General features: G+C 49.8%; 1 long non-coding RNA gene across 1 annotated transcript; it reads left to right on the top strand.

Annotated features, from left to right (window-relative positions):
* Positions 1–201: 201 nt before the first annotated feature.
* Positions 202–9,134, top strand: LOC138921147 (uncharacterized). The gene is made up of 2 exons (XR_011433468.1): positions 202–610; positions 8,245–9,134. It is a non-coding gene; the product is annotated as an uncharacterized lncRNA (long non-coding RNA).
* Positions 9,135–17,630: the final 8,496 nt, after the last annotated feature.

Consider the following 17,630-nt stretch of genomic DNA (forward strand, 5'->3'; position numbering starts at 1 on the left):
ATGGACTTGGGCGCTATTCCCAACTCCCGCACACCCCTCCCCCAGCTCTCCCCGTGGCTTTCTTGCCTTGGTGCAAATCCTCAGCCCTCTTTGCCTGCACCTGCTGGCCACAGGGTACTAGTCACACGACTGCCAAAGGAGCCTGTGAAACACTGATCGTATCAAATCGATTCCTGCTTAAAGCGCCAGCAGCTCCTCTTTGCCCTTCAAGTCCCCAGATGTCACGCAGTTCTTTGCAGGTGGGCGCCTTTGCAGGCTGGCTTTGATTGCCCCCACTGGGCCACCACCCTTCAACTCCAGCGAACTTCTCGCTGCTCCCTGCCCTCCTCTCTTCTCCCTCCCTGTCCCTGCCTGTCCCCTCCTTTCTTTCCTGGTGCAACCCTGTCCCCTGTGAAGCCGGTGGGTTGTGGCTCAGCTCAGCCCTGGTGGTGAAGGCAGTGTCCTGAGGAAGGAGCTCCCAGGACAGCAACGGCACTCTCCTGCATGACAGCGCACTTGCATTATGTCCCGGGGCCTTTACCTGCTCTTGCCATTGAGTCCTCCCAAGAGGAAGACCGACCGGCACCGTTCTACCGTTCTACTGGTGAGAACACGGAGCTGACTTCGTAAGGTGGGCGCCCCTGGCGGATGGTGGAAGTCAGCAGGGGTTTGGGCAGAAGGCTCTGGAGCCCCAAGCACACACGGCCCTGACCGTCTCCTTGTGCTGCCAACAGCAGAGTGGGGCGTCAGGCGACAACTGTGTCAGTTGCGCCCAAGCTCCTGCTGGGGTTCCCCACAGCTACAGTGGGGGCCTCCTGGGCCACCTGCAGTCTGCTTCCTAGAACCAAGGTGACAAGGCTACCTGCTTGTGCACGGCCTGGTCCTCACAGCCTCTAAACCCCCTGCAGCTTGCCCTTCTTCCCAACGAGGATGACAGGAGGGCACCGGGCCCAGTTCTGGAGCCACCCAAGTCCGCTGCGGGCTGTGGAACCAGGGATCTGATGACAGACAGGGTGCAAATGGGTCCCCCTCCCCTGAGGGGCAGATACGTGGACCCTGGTGTAAGGGCAGCCCCTCTACATTGTTATGAGGCTGCGTTTGAACAGGAGGCAACTCTGGCCTTTGCCACTTTTAATTTTTTTATGTTTTTAATTAAATTGCCAGGGTCACTGACACCCTGCAGAGACTGTGAAACATAGCCTTGCATTTTGTTAATGATACACCGTCTGTTTGCTCACGCCGTGTGGTCACATGATCTTTGCTCTGCAGAACATCCTGTCTCACTGGCCTGAACCGGTTTGTGGTGAAATGCTTGGGAAGGTGCCAGAAAGTCTCTCTCTCTCTTTCTTCTTCCTTCCTTCCTGTCTTCCTTTCCTTTCTTCCTTCCCCCTCCTTCCTTCCTTCTCTCTTTCTTTCTCTCACCTATTTTAAGATTGGCTGTTGCTGCCCAACTTGTTGGCAGAATTTTTGTTGCTGCCCATGACACCTAATGCCCCCATTTCCATTGCACTGTTCTTGCCAGACTCCTGATAGGGGCCAGTGAAGACCAGATAACGGGGAGCCATCAGGCCACAGGGGGCATTAGGGGGCAGTACCACCCACCCAAGGCTCAGAGGTTGCAGAGAAGTCAGCTGGACCCCGAGGAGGTAGAAGCTGAAGCTGGAGAGCCCCTCTGAGCTGCTGATTCGCCTTCACCTCGCACGTTCGTGATCATTGGCTCACGTCACACAGAAGCAGATGAAATCCCTGAAGGGTGCTGCTTCTGGGTATTTTTGAGAGCTTTGAATTTTATTCATTTCAGTTACGGCCAGGCCTCAAAAAAAATTAACGGAGGCACATATTCTGACCTTCTGTGGAAAATCCCATCGTTGGTTGAACCAAGAGACAAAGGGGGGAGAGAGAGGGAGAGGGGGAGGCAGAGGCTGCTCTGCATACTCCGCGTGTATCTTACCACACGCAGGTGCGGCGGAGGGAGCGCGGGGTGAACCACTCGGATGCTGATCTCGAGGAACTTCATGCTCATGTGGAAGAGGATGTAGGGCCGTGAAACATTATTTATAAAACATTCAGAAGCTCCACAGCTCCAAAGTGTTGGAACACCCATGTTCAGACACGCACCTATGTGGCCTAACTCAGAGGCTGTGCCTCAGTCGCTGTGTGACACTGTGTGATAAGGTGACAAGCCACTGCAGTAAGGGAGTTAGTCCTGGGAGTGCACCTCTCAGGGGACCAAGTGACCGGAGCACCCAGGAGGTTGTGGGTAGGGAACAAGGAGATGCTCACCCCACAGGAATTTAAAATCCGAGACGTTTCACACACGTGGAATCTCAACCATGCACCCGTCAGCAATGACCCCTTAGGCACATCTCCCTCCGGCTCCACGTCTTCCTGATGATAAGGACTCCCTCACGGCGCCCTGTCCCTTCCCTTCTCTCAGATTTCACTTTCTGGTTGTAATTTGGCGGGAGGGGGCACACACTCTCTCTCTCTCATTTCACCACTTCCTGGGGGGCTCTGATTACAAGGTTTAAGTTGTGCTTGCATTCCTGTGTATGTGTGTGTGTGTGTGTGTTTACTCCAATAGATGGACTTTTTTCGCAGAGAATATGGCCCATGTGGATGATTCATCCTTAGGTGTTTCACACTTCGGGTTTATGAAATACTTCTGCAATCAGCGGAGAACCAATGGCCCAGAACTTCTCTTATCACCTTGTGATAGGAGTTTGCAGCCCATAAAACCCAGCTGCACACTCCCTGCAGAGAAAACACCTGCACCTGGGCTTCTTGGCCCCGAGATTGTTATTTAGTCACTTGTGAGTAAAGGGCAGCCATTGTTCCTCCTCTCCCTCTGTCACTGAAGAGAAGCAGTCCTGCCACCCCCCCGTCCCCCCCCTCCCCCCCCCCGCCCGTGGGACAGCTGCGCGGGCCCCTTGCTGGGACATACGGGTTTCTCGGAGTTATCTTTCAGCCCCTGCAAGTGCACTGGCAATGATGGTTTTCCTGGACAAGCAACGAGTGATGTTATTCCCAGTTTTCCTGAAAATCCAGTCAACACCTCTGTGCTGACACAGTTTTGCTAAATTAACTCATACTGCTACTGAATCGCTCATGTCATTATTTCTAAATAATGGGGCTAATGAAAGTTACAGAAGACAGATGTGTGATCTGCAGCAAGGAAGAAACATGGCGCGCTTTCCAAGCTTCCGTCAAGAACTCCGGTCCGGCTTCATCAGTGAGCGCTTCGTTTTTATGCATAAAACAGCTGGGGCGCTGCTGTTACCCAGTGTCAGTGGTGTCCCTGTGGACTAGAGCATAATTCACTTCGAGAGGCCTCGACCATTGTGACGCTGGCGTTGTGCTGGAAACACACCTGCTGTTGTTTCTTTTCTCTCATCCACACCCCAGAATGGGATAATTTTGTAATCCAAAGAGAGCAGCAATGTCTTACTGATGCATCTGCTACAAAGTAAAATAAGATACAGAATGAAGGATGGATGTGTGTTCGTGCAAGAACTGTACTAAAATGCTCCATAATGGAATCTCTTCCTAGGGAGGGTAATTGGGGAATGGTTATTCTTGAAGCAGCTGTGCTCACCCCTGGAAGAAAAATAGGGAGTGGCTGTGGTCCTTGAAAGTAGCGATCTCCTTGAAAGTAGGATCTCATTGAAAGTACTTCCCCTCCTCAGGGCCTTCCTGGCGCTTTCACCTCCCCGGCCCTCCGCCCACCCCTGCCCCACCCACCCCTCAGGACTTGGGTCAGCCCCGCCTCCTACAGCAGGCAGTCCAGGTCCTCGCTGGCCGGGCTCCAGATGTGGGGTTTTATCGGTTGAGACAAGCTAGGTCAGGCCACAGTCCTGTCCACCCTCCAGTCCTCTATGGCATGTCCAACGTGGTCTAGAAGGTCCTGGCCGGCAGAGTCACCCAGGCAGAGGGAGGCTCCATCGGTCAGGCACTCCCACAGTGAGCGCGGCAGGGGAAGGAAACAGGACGCAGTGCACGCTGGCCCTTAGAGGTGCCACCCGAGGGGACACATGTCTCTTCCGCTCGTGTTTCACGGAGTCAAATGAAACCACCCCAGCCACAAAAGGCGCGGGAAGTGCCATCCAACAAGAGCCTAGAAAGAGAAGAGCCATAAAGTTCCCATAAAGTGACTTCCATGGGGCCCTGTCATCACGTGTGGTGCCAACTTAGCGCAGGGGACAGCAGCTGTGCAAATGCCACCACCTGGAGAGCCCCAGGCTGGAGGAAGGGGAGATCGCTTGGCCAGCCCAGGCCATTGCATCGACATGGCTGAAGCTGCAAGTGGCACGTTCAGTCCCACAGGTTTCTTTCTCATCCACAGCTGCGCCCCTGCTGCCTGCATGGGGCCGGGCACGAGGAGGCGCTCAGCAAACCCTGCAGAGTAACGACGCCCTCACAGCTCACCGAGGTCCTGTGAAGTCACTTGTGTCGCCCCAATTATATGTTCAGCCTCCTGAGCAGAACCTTCTGTGCCCTCCCGAATTCAGTGAGCATGTGTGTGCTCAGCCCTAGACTTGGAATCGGAGGAGACAAACCAACCCCAATCTCTGACCTCGAGGGTCTCAGGCAGACTCTAGCGGCGAAAACCAGGAACGATGTGCTGCCTGCCGTAATCCTGCGCGACCGAAGCATTCACAACCAGCCTGGAGATGTGGCTGGGAGTGTGGAGGCCACCAGAAACGTTTTCCCTGAGGAAGTGAGGTTGTGTCCAGGCCTCAGGGAGAAGGCTTCTGGTGGGTTGACAGGGACAAGCAAGGAATTCCCACTCAGAGACCAGCGAGCCGAAGCACAGAGAGCAGAAAGTGCTTTTTTCTCCCAATGAGAAGGCTGCAGGGAGGCCAGACTTACAGGGCAGATGGTGAATGTTGACGGCTTTGGGAGCCACATACTTTCTCTGTCACATTTTCTCCGTGTGTGTATGTGTGTGTGTTTTACAACCCTTTAAAAATATTCTTGGCTGGCAGACCATACAACAGCACAAAAGGCTAAGACACACCCACCAGGATGGCTGTAATCAAACAGACAGATAATAACAAGTGTCGACAAGGACGTGGAGAAATTGGAGCCTTCCTACATTGCTTGTGGGAATGTGTAATGATGCAGCTGCTGTGGAAAAGTCTGGCAGTTCCTTAAAAGGTTAAACATAGAGTTATCACGTGACCTAGTGATTCCACTCCAAGGTGGACACCCAAGAGAACTGAAAACATACCTCCACACAAAAACTCGCACAAAAATGGTCACAGTGGCATTATTCATAATAGCCAAAAAGTGGAAACAACCCAAATGTCCATCAACTGATGAATGGATAAGTAAGATGTGGTATATCTTTATAATGGAGCAATACTCGGCAACAAAAAGGAGGGAAGTACTGATTCATGCTACAACATGGATGAACCTTGAAAACATTATGTGAAGTGAAAGAAGCCAGTCACAGGAAACCATTTGTGTCGGATTCCATTGATATGAAATGTCCAGAACAGGCAGATGCACAAAGACAGAAAGTAGATTTATGGTGGCCAAGGGCTGGAGGGGATGGGGGAATGCGGGGTGACAGCAGATGGGTACATGGTTTCTTTTTGGGGCGATGAAACTGCTCTCAAATTAGATAGCAACGATGGTTGCAAAGCTCTGTGAATACACTAAACATCACTGAATTCTTTAAAAGTTTGAATGCTATGGTACGTGAATTATATCTTGATTTTTAAAAAATGGTTTATTTTTTCTTAAAAAACAAAAAGCAGACCAAGGGCTGTCGTTTGCCAAGTCCTGGGTTGGTGAATGAAAGGGAGCACCTGGACAAGTGAGTAGAAATTTCCACAGTCTTGGAGGTTGTGCTAAGGTGCTCGGACTCAGGCCTCCAGGAATGAGGAGGAACCGCCCAAGACCTCAGCGTGGAAGAAACACGACCAGAGATGCTCAGGAAAAACGGGGCAGGAAGACCAGCCGGTGTCTGCTCTGAAATGGCGAGAGGAGTGATGAGAGCCTGGACACGGCGCCAGAGGAGGGACGGACAGGGGAGGGTCCTGCAGGTTCTGTGGAAGAATCAGTAGGCTGGACACTGGCTACTCGTGAGTGGAAGAGAAAGAGAAGCGAAGATGCCTGCAGTTTCTAGATTGGGCTCAATGCACAGATGCCTGAGTCCTGGGACCCAGGAGGAGGAGCAGGCTGACGAGTGGGACATGAGCATCCCTGGGGCACATCTCATCCCAGGGGGGCTCTGAGGCTCCTGCAGGGCTGTATTCTGTAGGCGTGGTGTATTCTGTATGTGTGGTGGAGCGTGTCCACTACGTGGAGGAAAGTGTGTCTCTGCCCAGAAGGAAGAGAAACTGGGGTGAAAGATACCGATCCGAGAGCGGTCAGAGGGGAGCTAGGGCCCCAACATAAGAATTCCCCAGGAGAGCAAACAGCAGCAGGACCTCAGGAGGCTAAAGATGGGAACCACGGAACACTGGCATGTGAGGAGCAAGGAAAAGGAAGGAAGAGATCTGGGCAGGAGGAAGTGGAAATGGTCAGGGAACCAGGAGAGGGCCCAAGAAAGCAGTTCATAAAGGAGGGCGTCGAATATTCCAGGGTGGTGGGGTAGAGGCTAGGGGCCACCACCCAGCTTTCTGAGAGGCTGTCTCACAGCCTGAGAGGATCAAGCCAGCCCGCAGAGCTGAGGAAGAAATGCGAGGTGGGCAGCAGGAACAGGAACGGGGAGGAGAAGGTAGGCGAGGCTGTAGAGGGAGCAGGAGTCTGGGGCAGGAAGATCCTGCATCCTGCCTGCTGGCTGAGGAGGAAACGCTGCTCCAGGCGACCGGTGGAAGCAATCCCCATTTCTCAAGAGAGGAGAAGGGCTCAAAGATGAGAGGGGAGAACCTTCCCCAGAATCTGGTGAGGGAAGGGCACTGGGTCTGGCTGTCCGAAGCACCTGCTCTTTCTCCTGCCTGCGGGGAGAAGCCTGGGGAGCGAGGCCCAAAGGAAGCGGGAAGGGACAGGGTGGGGGTTCACCTCAGACAGGAATCTAGATGCCTCTCCCTTGGGGTCAGGTTAGAAAGCTCAGAATGTAAGGTTATACACACACGTCTGTATCGAGTGTGAATTTTAACAGAACCACAAAAAACTGTCCTTGTGATGGTGAGTTGTATGTGTCAGCGTGGCCAGGCTGCAGTGCCCAGTCATGCAATCAACACCGACAGGGCTGTATTCTGTAGGCGTGGTGTATTCTGTATGCGTGGTGGATTCTGTAGGCGTGGTGGATTCTGTAGGGGTGGTATACTCTGTAGGTGTGGTGTATTCAGTAGGTGTGGTCAGCGTCTACAGTTGGTTGGCTTTAAGGAAAGGAGACGCCTCCTGACAACGTGGGTGGGCCTCATGCTATCAGTGGGAGGCGTTAGGAGCAGAAACTGAGGTTGCTCGGAGAAGAAGAAATTCTGCCTCAAGACAGCAGCATCAGTGGTCACCAGGGGCCAGGAGCTGGAAGAATGGGACTTAGTATTTAATGGGGACAGAGGTTCAGTTGGGGATGATGAAAAAGTTCTGGAAATGGGTGGTGGTGATGGTTGCACAACAATGTGAATGTACTTAAATGCCACTGAATCCTACACTTAAATATGGTTAAAACGGTAAATTTTATGGTATGTATATTTTACCACATACACACAAGAAAGACCGCAGCATCAACTCCTACCTGAGTTTCCATCCTACCGGCTCGTAGCACAGATTTCAGACTTGCCAGCCCCCATGGTCACGTGAGCCAATTCCTTGAAATACACTCCTAAGGTATCCATCCTATTGGTTCCGTTTCTCTGGAGAATTCTGACCGACACAGTAATGTTGTTTATTTCTTTACAGTTGAACTCACCTGTTAACCATTTGGTAAGGGAAAAACCTAATATTACCATCCAAAGTAAGTCTGGGGGCCGGCCTGGTGGCGCAGCGGTTAAGCTCGCGTGTTCTGCTTCGGTGGCCTGGGGTTCGCCGGTTCGGATACCGGGTGCGGATGTGGCACTGCTTGGCAGCCATGCTGTGGTAGGTGTCCCACATATAAAGCAGAGGAAGATGGGCACGGATGTTAGCTCAGGGCCAGTCTTCCTCAGTGAAAAGAGGAGGATTGGCAATAGTTAGCTCAGGGCTAATCTTCCTCAAAAACAAACAAACAAAGTGTGATGCCTGGTTTCAATTCAGTTTTTTGTGTGTAATCAGCTACTCTGGTCAATTTGGGATGCTCCCCACCCTCACCCCATTCTTCTTTCCTCATCCTAGGTGGGACCTGGACTCAGGGGAGGTTTACACGGCATCTCAGTGTCACGGACAGAGATATGCATACCTGGTCCATGATCCTCTGTTCTCTCTGGCCTCTCCTGAGAGCAGCCTGTCCTGCCAGGTCTTGGGCATCACCCTCCATCCCTGTGCCCCTGCGATGATGGCCAAGAGTCTGTCGGAGCCTCCATCTGTCAAGTCTTACACTCTGTTCTCAGTGACCAAATTTAAGGCTTCTTCTGGCCCACCAGTCCTCAAAGTCACTTCTGTGTCCCTCTTAGTGTGTTGGAACCTCTCATCTGTTTCTTCCCAACCACACTGGGTGTGCGGGTCTCTGTAAGGCTGCCCTTGAGCCCATCTGCATAGATAGCTTCCGCAGCCATTGTTCCAGGAGCTTCTCTGCAAAGTCTCCACTCTCCAGGGCCAGGCGGATGCAGGGTCAGGGGAGAGCATTTTTAGGGTTGAAAATACCAGACTACATGTGGATGGCACGGGTAATGATGCAAATCATCATTAGAAAATTCTTATCTTTCACAAAGCTCAGACTTCCTCTGATCCTGTTTTCTTTTGAGAAGTGCTCTGTGCAAAGAGCACAGAACAGCAATGAGGAACCTGGGCGTTCGTCTCAGTTCTACCTTGCCTATGTGATTTGGGGCAAGTTCCTTAATTGTCCTGCGTCTCGGTTTCCACGTGAACAAAACAAGAAGAACACAGTGGGCTGCTTGGCTGTTGCAGGCTGGGTCTCATCTCATGTCCCTTGGCGAGAGCTCAAAGGTCCCAGGATGTGGCCAATGTACGCTCAGAAGCTCTTTTTCTAGGTTGATTCGCATTCATATAACTCATGCAAACAAATTACAAATTAACAAAGCAGAATAAATGTAACAATATAATTGCCAAGTGAATTGCTTTTATCCACGCCACCTCTGACATCAAACGTGTGGGTCTGTGTCTCACACCAGCGCCAACTGGGTGTCCACGAATTCAGTTCAGTTCTGATACTGCTCAGAGATAGCGTCAGACCCCATAGGTTAAGGGCTCGGTCCCACATGACTGTCCCCACTTCAGATGCCAATCACAAGTCCCCAGGCCACTCATACTTCTGACCAACTGGATATAAATCAAGGGTTCCCATAACTCCCTCCTCAGGTTCGATAATTTCCAGAATAGTTCACAGAACTGAGGAAAGAGCTTTAAGGTCATGCACCGAATAATGACATTTCTGTCAACAGCGGACAGCATACATGTCGGTGGTTCCATAGAACTAATGTCACCTAACCTGGGTATGTAGCGGACTACACCATCTCAGTTTGTGTAAGTACACTCTGTGATGGTCGCACAATGATGAAATTGCCTAATGACGCATTTCTCAGAACACATCCCTGTCCTTAAGCGATGCGTGACTGTTCTTACTATTACTGGTTTATTATAAACAAAACAACTCAGGAACAGCCAAATGCAAGAGATGCAGAGGGCAAAGTATGTTGGAAGGGGTGTGGAGTTTCTGTGCCCTCTCGGTAGTGCCACCCTCCCAGCACCTTGATTGTGTTCACCAACCCAGAATCTCTCCGACCTCCATAGTTTAGGGGTTTGTACGGAGGTTTCAGTAGGTAGTCATGACTGATTAAATCTTTGACCACTGGTGATTAACTCAGTCTCCAGCCCCTCTCCCCTCCCTGGAAGTTGGGGGCGGAGGGTGCTGAAACTTCCAACCCTCTGATCGCGCCTTGGTCTTTCTGGGGATCAGCCCCAACCCTGAAGCCATCCTGGGACCCCCAGCCACCAGCCGTCTCATTGGCATACAGAAGACACTCTTATCTCTCTGGATTTCAAGGGTTTTGGGAGCTGTGTCCCAGGACAAAGAGCAAGTATCTATTTCCCATTGTACCACACCAAGGGTACTGAATATTTGTGTCAATGGGTCAGCACCTCTCTTGCCAACAGTGAAAGCTAACGCAGTCATCCAACCGGATATGGCTTGGTTAATATGAGAAGAGCATGAAACTCATGGAATAGCGTCATCAAGCTGGAATAACAGAGGGAACCCCCTTCCACCAGAGATGAACCCACCCTCCAGACAAGATTCCTCAATTATTAACCCCCAGAGGTTCTTTACAACACATTTGATTGTGTTTAAAACAGAATCGCAGTGGTGGGAGGCCTGGGCATAATGGATGAGGGCAGCAGTTAGGCCAGGCAAGAGGAAGATGGGGAGGCAGCTGCTCTGAAGGCCACGGGATGGAGACAGAGCGACCGGGCAGAGGAGTGAGGAGAGGCTCTCTGGCCCTTGGAGAACTGGGTTGCTGGCTGTGCTGTGCTCCAGAGGCCTGCCCCCCCAGCCCCCTCCGCACCTCCCCCAAACCGCATTCCCAGAGAGGCGGAGACTGAAACCAATTGTTCCTGCCAGGCCTGGGCAGATGTGGGCCTTTGCCTTCAGCTCCCCGTCCTTCAAAAGCTTCCAGGAACCACAAAGGCCTGGCTGGGCCAACAGAGCAGATGCAGAGCAGAACACAAAAGAAGCGACTCATGAGTTAATTATGTGTAAACCTCATTGCAAAAACCACATTGCTTTAAAATTTTTTTAAACCACCCGAACATAGTAAACTCCATCAGGGCATGCTGGGTGGCTCTTTAAAAAGATGGAATGAGAACCCATAGATCCTTAGCAGGCCTGGGATGCAAACCTCTCTAAACCTTGGCTTCCGAGGATACGGTCAGAGGAGGTGCTTTCTCCCCTTCTAATAGTCAAGGATTATGTCATTTTACTGCTTTTTCCCTTTTTACTCTGTTTATTTTTTTTCTTACTGTTATTTCAAAAATATTTCTATTTTTCAAAAAATATGTAATTTTTAAAAATTTCTGGTTGTGCATATAGCCTATGTCTTTCCTTTTAAGAAAACACACTTTTTCCAAGATGTATTACACAGAAACGGCTTCCTTCCTCATCTGAAGAAAGGGAAGATCCCAAAAAGCAAAAGCACAATCACAGCCATAGTTTTTTTCTTTAGATTAAAATGCCACTTATATTTCTCACTTCTGACAACAGAATTATTTAATATTCAGTGTGGATTTGGTTTTCACAAGACGACACTGGCATTTACGTAAGGCATGCTTTATCCTGGGCTCCTAAGATAGAGCAAGCTCCTTTAATAATAATTCCCAGAACACCGAGTCCACCGGCAGGCAGCACAGAAATGCTGCATTAGCCGCCATGGAGCAGCCACTCATCCATCATTCCTGGCAGCTCAGCCTACTAGCAGCCGGGAGATGCTCATGAACAAGTCCTTTGTCTTCAAGGGATGAAGAACATCCAGGCTTTCGCTCACTCTAGAGAGACCCCGCAGGAGGGGTTTCAGCATCAGAGTCTGCAACCTTCACGTAAAATGGCTGGAAAGTCACTGATGGAAAATTAATGCCCTTTCTAAGGCTTGATTCAATAGCTTTAAGATTCACTTAAATAGCTTCATCTTTACCACCCCATAGTTACAAAAAATGTTTCCAACCAACATCAAACCAAAAGTCTCCCCAGCGGGGGCTGTCCTCCCCCAGGCAAAATAAAACACACCCACCGGGAACGTCAGCGCAGGCCACAGAGGGCAAAGACCCGAGTCACGACAGCTGGGATCTGCTACGGAGCTGTCACCGCTCCCCAAAGCACACTCGTGACACTTAGCAGTCAGGCCAGCATGAAGCGTGACGAGCTTTTCCTTTTAGGCTGAATTATAGAAAGCTACTGTTGTTTTGGTGAGGGAGCGGAGGGTATGAGAGGGGCAGGGATCAGAATTCCCTAGTCCTTTTCACTGCTGATCTATAACCCTGAACTCATCTCTCCACTCCTAGGTCTTGTGAAATGGGGCTTTCTACCTGGATGCTCCAAAACCTGTGAGCCCAAATAGCACACGTCCTCCTGGGAGGCACGCAAGTTGCTTAAGTGGGACACCGTGGTCGTGCAGACAGCAATCGGGCAGCCTGCTTGAAGGCGGTCACGTGGTCTCCTCCTTCTGGGTGGAGTCCCCCGCTTGACATCATGAATGCCCTGGAATTTGTCCTGACCCAGGACAGTAATTTCATGTTCGCGGAAGGGTCAGGCATACTGCTTAACGGATATCCACCGAGTCCTAGAACCAGCTGTGGTGTCAGCCAGCTGAGTGCCAATGAGCAAACCATTTACATTAGTCTGGGCCCCTTCATCTGTGAATGAGGGGGACTCCCTGGTCTTCAAAGTCCCCCTGTTCTAACATCTAAGACATGGTGATTTCCTCTGGTAACGCAAGGAAAGGAAGAAGAGGATTATATCCTAAAGCCCTAAATCTATCATAATAAGAACACCACTTGTGCATTGATTTTTTAAAGCAGCCCTTCTGAAAAAAATTGAGCAGATGAGATGTATAAGTGTACAAAACACATCTGGCCCAGCCTGGACTCAACTAAAAGCCAAGGGACAAATCAATATTCGTAAAAATTGATCATGATAAGCACACATCGACAAGAAGGATGTTTCCATCCTCCACTGGACTCAACCCCACAGATGGGCCTTTGTTAGCTACAGTGTAACACCAGGCCCTGTCGCATGCTTTAAGTTAGGGGGTTGATGTGGAATGGTGCTCTCCAGAACTTCTGGGGAAAGCCCAATCAAGTTCATCACCCATTGTGTTGTTTGTCCTTTAGGAATAAAAACTGTGGGATAAATCCATCACTGTGTTGGCCTTTCTCTCCTGATGAACTGGTCTATTTCCTTTTTGTAAATGATGAGCTGCACGTCATCTATCCCTCCTTGGACCTGCCTGTCAGAGAATTCAGAAGACAGGTCTGTGTTTAACTGAGAAATTTTTTTTTTTTTTGGTTAGAAAGATTGGCCCTGAGCTAACATCTGTGCCAATCTTCCTCTATTTTGCATGTGGGACACCACTACATGGCTTGATGGCTTGATGAGTGGTGTGTAGGTCCACGCCCGGGATCCAAACCCGCAACCCCAAGCGGAAAAAGTGGAGCGTGCGAACTTAACCACTAGGCCCCTGGGCCAGACCCTTGAGTACTTTTTCTTATCCTGAGATCCCCAATGTAATTATACCTGCCACTTCATTCTTATTTTAATGGGTTTTGGGCTTACTGATTCTTTAAATGAATGCCTTCATTTATTCCTTTGAGCAGTTTTAGGTTTAGAGTAGAATTGAACAGAAAATGCAGAGTTCCTATATACTCGCTCCCCTCCCCGTACACATTTCCCCCTAGTATTACCCGCTTGCGTCGTTGCAAGGTGATGAGCCAGCATTGATACGTTATGGCTAACTAAAGCTCAGGCTTTACATTAGCGTTCCCTCTTTGTGTCGTGTTCTAAGGGTTTTGACAAACACATAATGTCTTGTATCCAGCACTGCAGTATCATACTGAACAGTTTCACTGCCCTAAAAATCCCATGTCCTCCACCTGTTCATCCCCCACTCCCCAATAACTCCCCAATAACTGGCAACCTGAGCTTTCTGCTGTCTCCATAGTTTCCTCTTCCAGAACGTCATTTAGTTGGAATTATTCAGCATGCAGCCTTTTCAGATTGGCTTTTTTCCCTTAGCTATCCATTTTTGAGGCTCCTCTCTGTCTGTTTGTGGCTTGAGAGCTCATTTCTTTTGATCGCTGAGCAGTGTTCCATTGTATGGGTGTGCCAGTTTGTCTGTCCATTCACCTAAGAACATTTTGATTCCTTCTAATTTTTGGTAATTATGAATAAAGCTAAGATTTCTACTGATTTTCATTACTAATATATTACTGTAAGCTGCCTCAAAATTGTTTTGGAAGTAGATGGGAGTGTAAGTTAGTATTGAAATATGCTCAAAGACTGTTCATACTACAGAATATCAGTTTCTAAAACCCTGCCAATTAGAATCAAGTTTACCAAGATCTGGCTAAGAGCACTGACCGAGAGCGATGACTGCTATATATGCTCTGGGAATCCCGTGCATCCCACGTGAATTTGAGCGGAATGTGGACCAAGCATTGCTGTGTTAGGTAAAGAGCTCAGCAGGGGTGTTGATCTCAAGACGTATGAAAATTACAGAGGCAGAATTCTCTTGCTTCCTAGACAGAATCAAACTCAAGCTGCTGTTGACCAGAAACAAGCAGACAAAATTGCACTTTCTGCTGGTAACGCTGCCACAGGATTCTCAGTCTATATAACTAACTGTCTTCACTATTAACAATACGTTCTAATTACACACTCAGAGCGTGCACAGCTTGCTTATATGCCACAGATAGAAAGGGGCAGCAGTCCTCACGGGGCATATATGGGGTTAAGCTTGCCTTCTGTGAGATCTGAGTCGGAGCTGAGAATGGAAAACAAGCCCAAACTGGTTTTTTAACTTTAATTTTTATCAAGGTGAAACATGAGTGTCTGGTTCTTTTTGGGTTTTCGTTTGCTCATTTTGTTAAGTAGTGTTAAAGGCTTATTACAAACAGAAACAAAGCCAGAGAGCAATCTCTTGCTCCACTCACTTTCTTTGCATGCTTTTAACTCTAAGCAGATTCTTGCGACAGTTCCTTCCATGTTATTAAGTGCAATTACACCACTGTGTCTTGATCAATCCATTTTAGACATTGTCTACTGTCTGCCTTTTACAGTAGCTGAGAATTTAGCGCCCATGCATCCCAATATAGTTACAGCTTTATGTGTGGTTAGATCAGGATCTGACGTTTACACCATTAGGACCATGCAAATATTGTTCACTGCTGAGTCAAGTAATAAACTATGATTGCATTTCCTTCCTTTTACACCTTTCTGTTAGTTTCAAAGTTGATGTCTGCCTTATATTTGGATTGACTCCGTTTTATTTGTACCTGTGCCATCTCCTTGCACCCCATAATATCCTCTCATCCCACAAGGCTGAATCTGATAGTCAGCTGGCTTCATTTTTGTTTCCAAGAGACTCCTTCCTGGGCCCCAGCTCCCTAATCCCGGCTAAATTCTGTTCCCTTGGCGGCTGCATAAATTTGTTCTTGGGCTTCCCGTCACCGTCGCCCTGGAAATTCCCTGTGCTCCTTGAAGCCCTCCTTTCTGGGACTTCCTGTCTTCCTGGTTTCAGTTTTTCTTGGTTACTCCCTCACCCTGATGGATCACATCTTCCAGGAGCCTCCTGGGAGAGTACGCAGAGCAAACTGAAAGATGGGTGCCGGAGTCAGAGAGACGGGGATCAAAACGCCGCTCTCACCACTGAGGCTGTTTGGAGAAGGCGGCTGCTTGTCTGCTGGCCAAGGCAGCATCCTCCCACTGCGCCCTCGAATTGAGTGCACCCACTCAGCTGAGCTGGAAAACGGCAGTCGCCCAGACGGGCGAGACTGACGGGACATCTGCTGTGCGCAGGCCGGCAGAGCCCAGGGAGCAGAGGAGGACGGGTGCTGGGGGGAGCATTCCCAGTCACAAAAGTCACAGCCCTGGGGAGGAGGCATGCAAGGAGGGGCGCGGGCCGGCCTGGGCATCAGCATTTTCAAAGCCCCTTAGGTGATTCGATGCAGCTAAAGCAGGGGCCCTCCTAAGAGTGTGGCTGAAGCAGCAGGCGGTCTGCAACTTTCCTCAGGAAAAGCCCACTGTCCTCAGCCCGCACCTGGCCCTGGCCTCCCCCTCCTGCGCCTCCCCTTGGTCCCCAGGCTCTGGGCTGCTGCCCTTCCACCTGCTCCTCCTCCTCCTCCTCCTCCTCCTCAACAGCTCAGTTGCATGACTCTCTCCCAGTTTCACCTGGAACCGAGTCTGTGTTTCGGTTTCTTGTTCTTCTTGTTTCGAGAGGGATTTCCAAGAATTGATGGAGGGAGGAAAGGTGTCCTCTGCTGTCCCCAAAGCAAACTATTGCACAAAGCCAATTCGAATGGATTCTTTTACCAAGAGTTTTTCTTACGCTTTTTAGAAATGACCCAGAGAGATAAAAATGGATCTATTTCTATGAAAATATTTGTTGTTTTGAAAAGAAGTTACAGATAAAGGGTCATAAGAGTCTGGAGCCAAGAGTACACAGCCTTCGGCTCACACGTGAAGAATGGGACCCAGACTCGCTCACACTGGCATGGGGTGGAGGCAAGCACCCACAGACACTTGCTCCTCATGGAGCCTCTTTAAATTATATGATATAATTCGGTTTGTTTTGCCAATTTCCCCAAATATCACCTTGGCACAGCCCCACACAGTGTAAGCATCCTCGTCTTCCCATGTGAGCAGGAAGTCCTGATACTGGCACTCACCAGCAGCTACAGGATTTGGCCGAGGCATCTAACCTTCCCAAGCCTCAGTTTCAGTCTCTAAAATAGACACAGTAGGATCCGCGCTACACGCCTCAGAGTTCACATGAGGCGCCAGTGTGGTCACACACGGTAGGTGTTTGCGAAGTGGAAGGCGTTAATCAGAGGTGGTGCCATTATCATAATCCGCCCAACCCTGTTTCCTTCAGGCCAAACAGGTATCTCGACTGCTTCCCAGTTTCCCCTCAGAGTGCACCCTTCTGCAGGGCCAAATAGTCATAAGAAGAAGAGGTCCTTTATACTTTCACATTCAAATACAACATCAGGGTGAGGAGAAACAAAACAAAAAGCCAAACGTGAAATATCCTATATTTTTAAACCAGTGCTACAGCCGCATTCCTGTAAAATATCTTGGGAAGGCAGAGTTTGGGGAGGCACACGCTAGACGTAATAAGAAGTGAACCGGGGGCAAACACACTGCAATAGTCTGCTCAGGCTGCCTTCACAAAAGACCACAGACAACAGGAATTTATTTTCTCACAGTTCTGGAAGCTGAAGGTCCAAAATCAAGGTTCATCAGGGTCTGGTTCTGGTGAGGGCTCTCTTCCCGCCTGTCAGACGGCCACACCTTCCGGCTGTGTGCTCACATGACTGGGGGGGGAGGTGCTCTGGTGTCCCTCCTCTTATAAGGACACCAGTCCTCTTAGATCAGGGCCCCACCCTCTGACCTCATTTAACCTTAATCACCTCCTTAAAGGCCCTGTCTCCAACTACAGTCACACTGGGGTTAGGGCTTCAGCACATGAATTTGGGGGGATACAGTTCCATCCGTAACACACGCCCTCCTCTCGCAGGCTTCTGTTTCCCTCAACAACAGGGGAGGCGAACGTTCTGGGGCTGCTACAAGAGATTAGTCTAGACAAAAAGTAGAAATAAACTGGAATTCACAGAATTCAAGCTATGGATGGAGGCCAGGCTGGTCTCACAGGCGTGGCAGAGCTTTCTAGACTCTGGGATGTCAGTAAGAAGGGTCTCCTGGAGGCCCCCGTATCTGTTCTATGCACATTAACACTCTGGGATATGGTTTGAACCTTCGTGAACTTTCAACCACTACTCTGAAGCCTAACTGCCCTCTGCTTGAGATTCTGGAGCATTTTCCTCTGACGTCTCATAGG

This window comes from Equus caballus, chromosome 2 (genome assembly GCF_041296265.1).
Source record: "Equus caballus isolate H_3958 breed thoroughbred chromosome 2, TB-T2T, whole genome shotgun sequence".
Taxonomy (NCBI): Eukaryota; Metazoa; Chordata; class Mammalia; order Perissodactyla; family Equidae; genus Equus; species Equus caballus.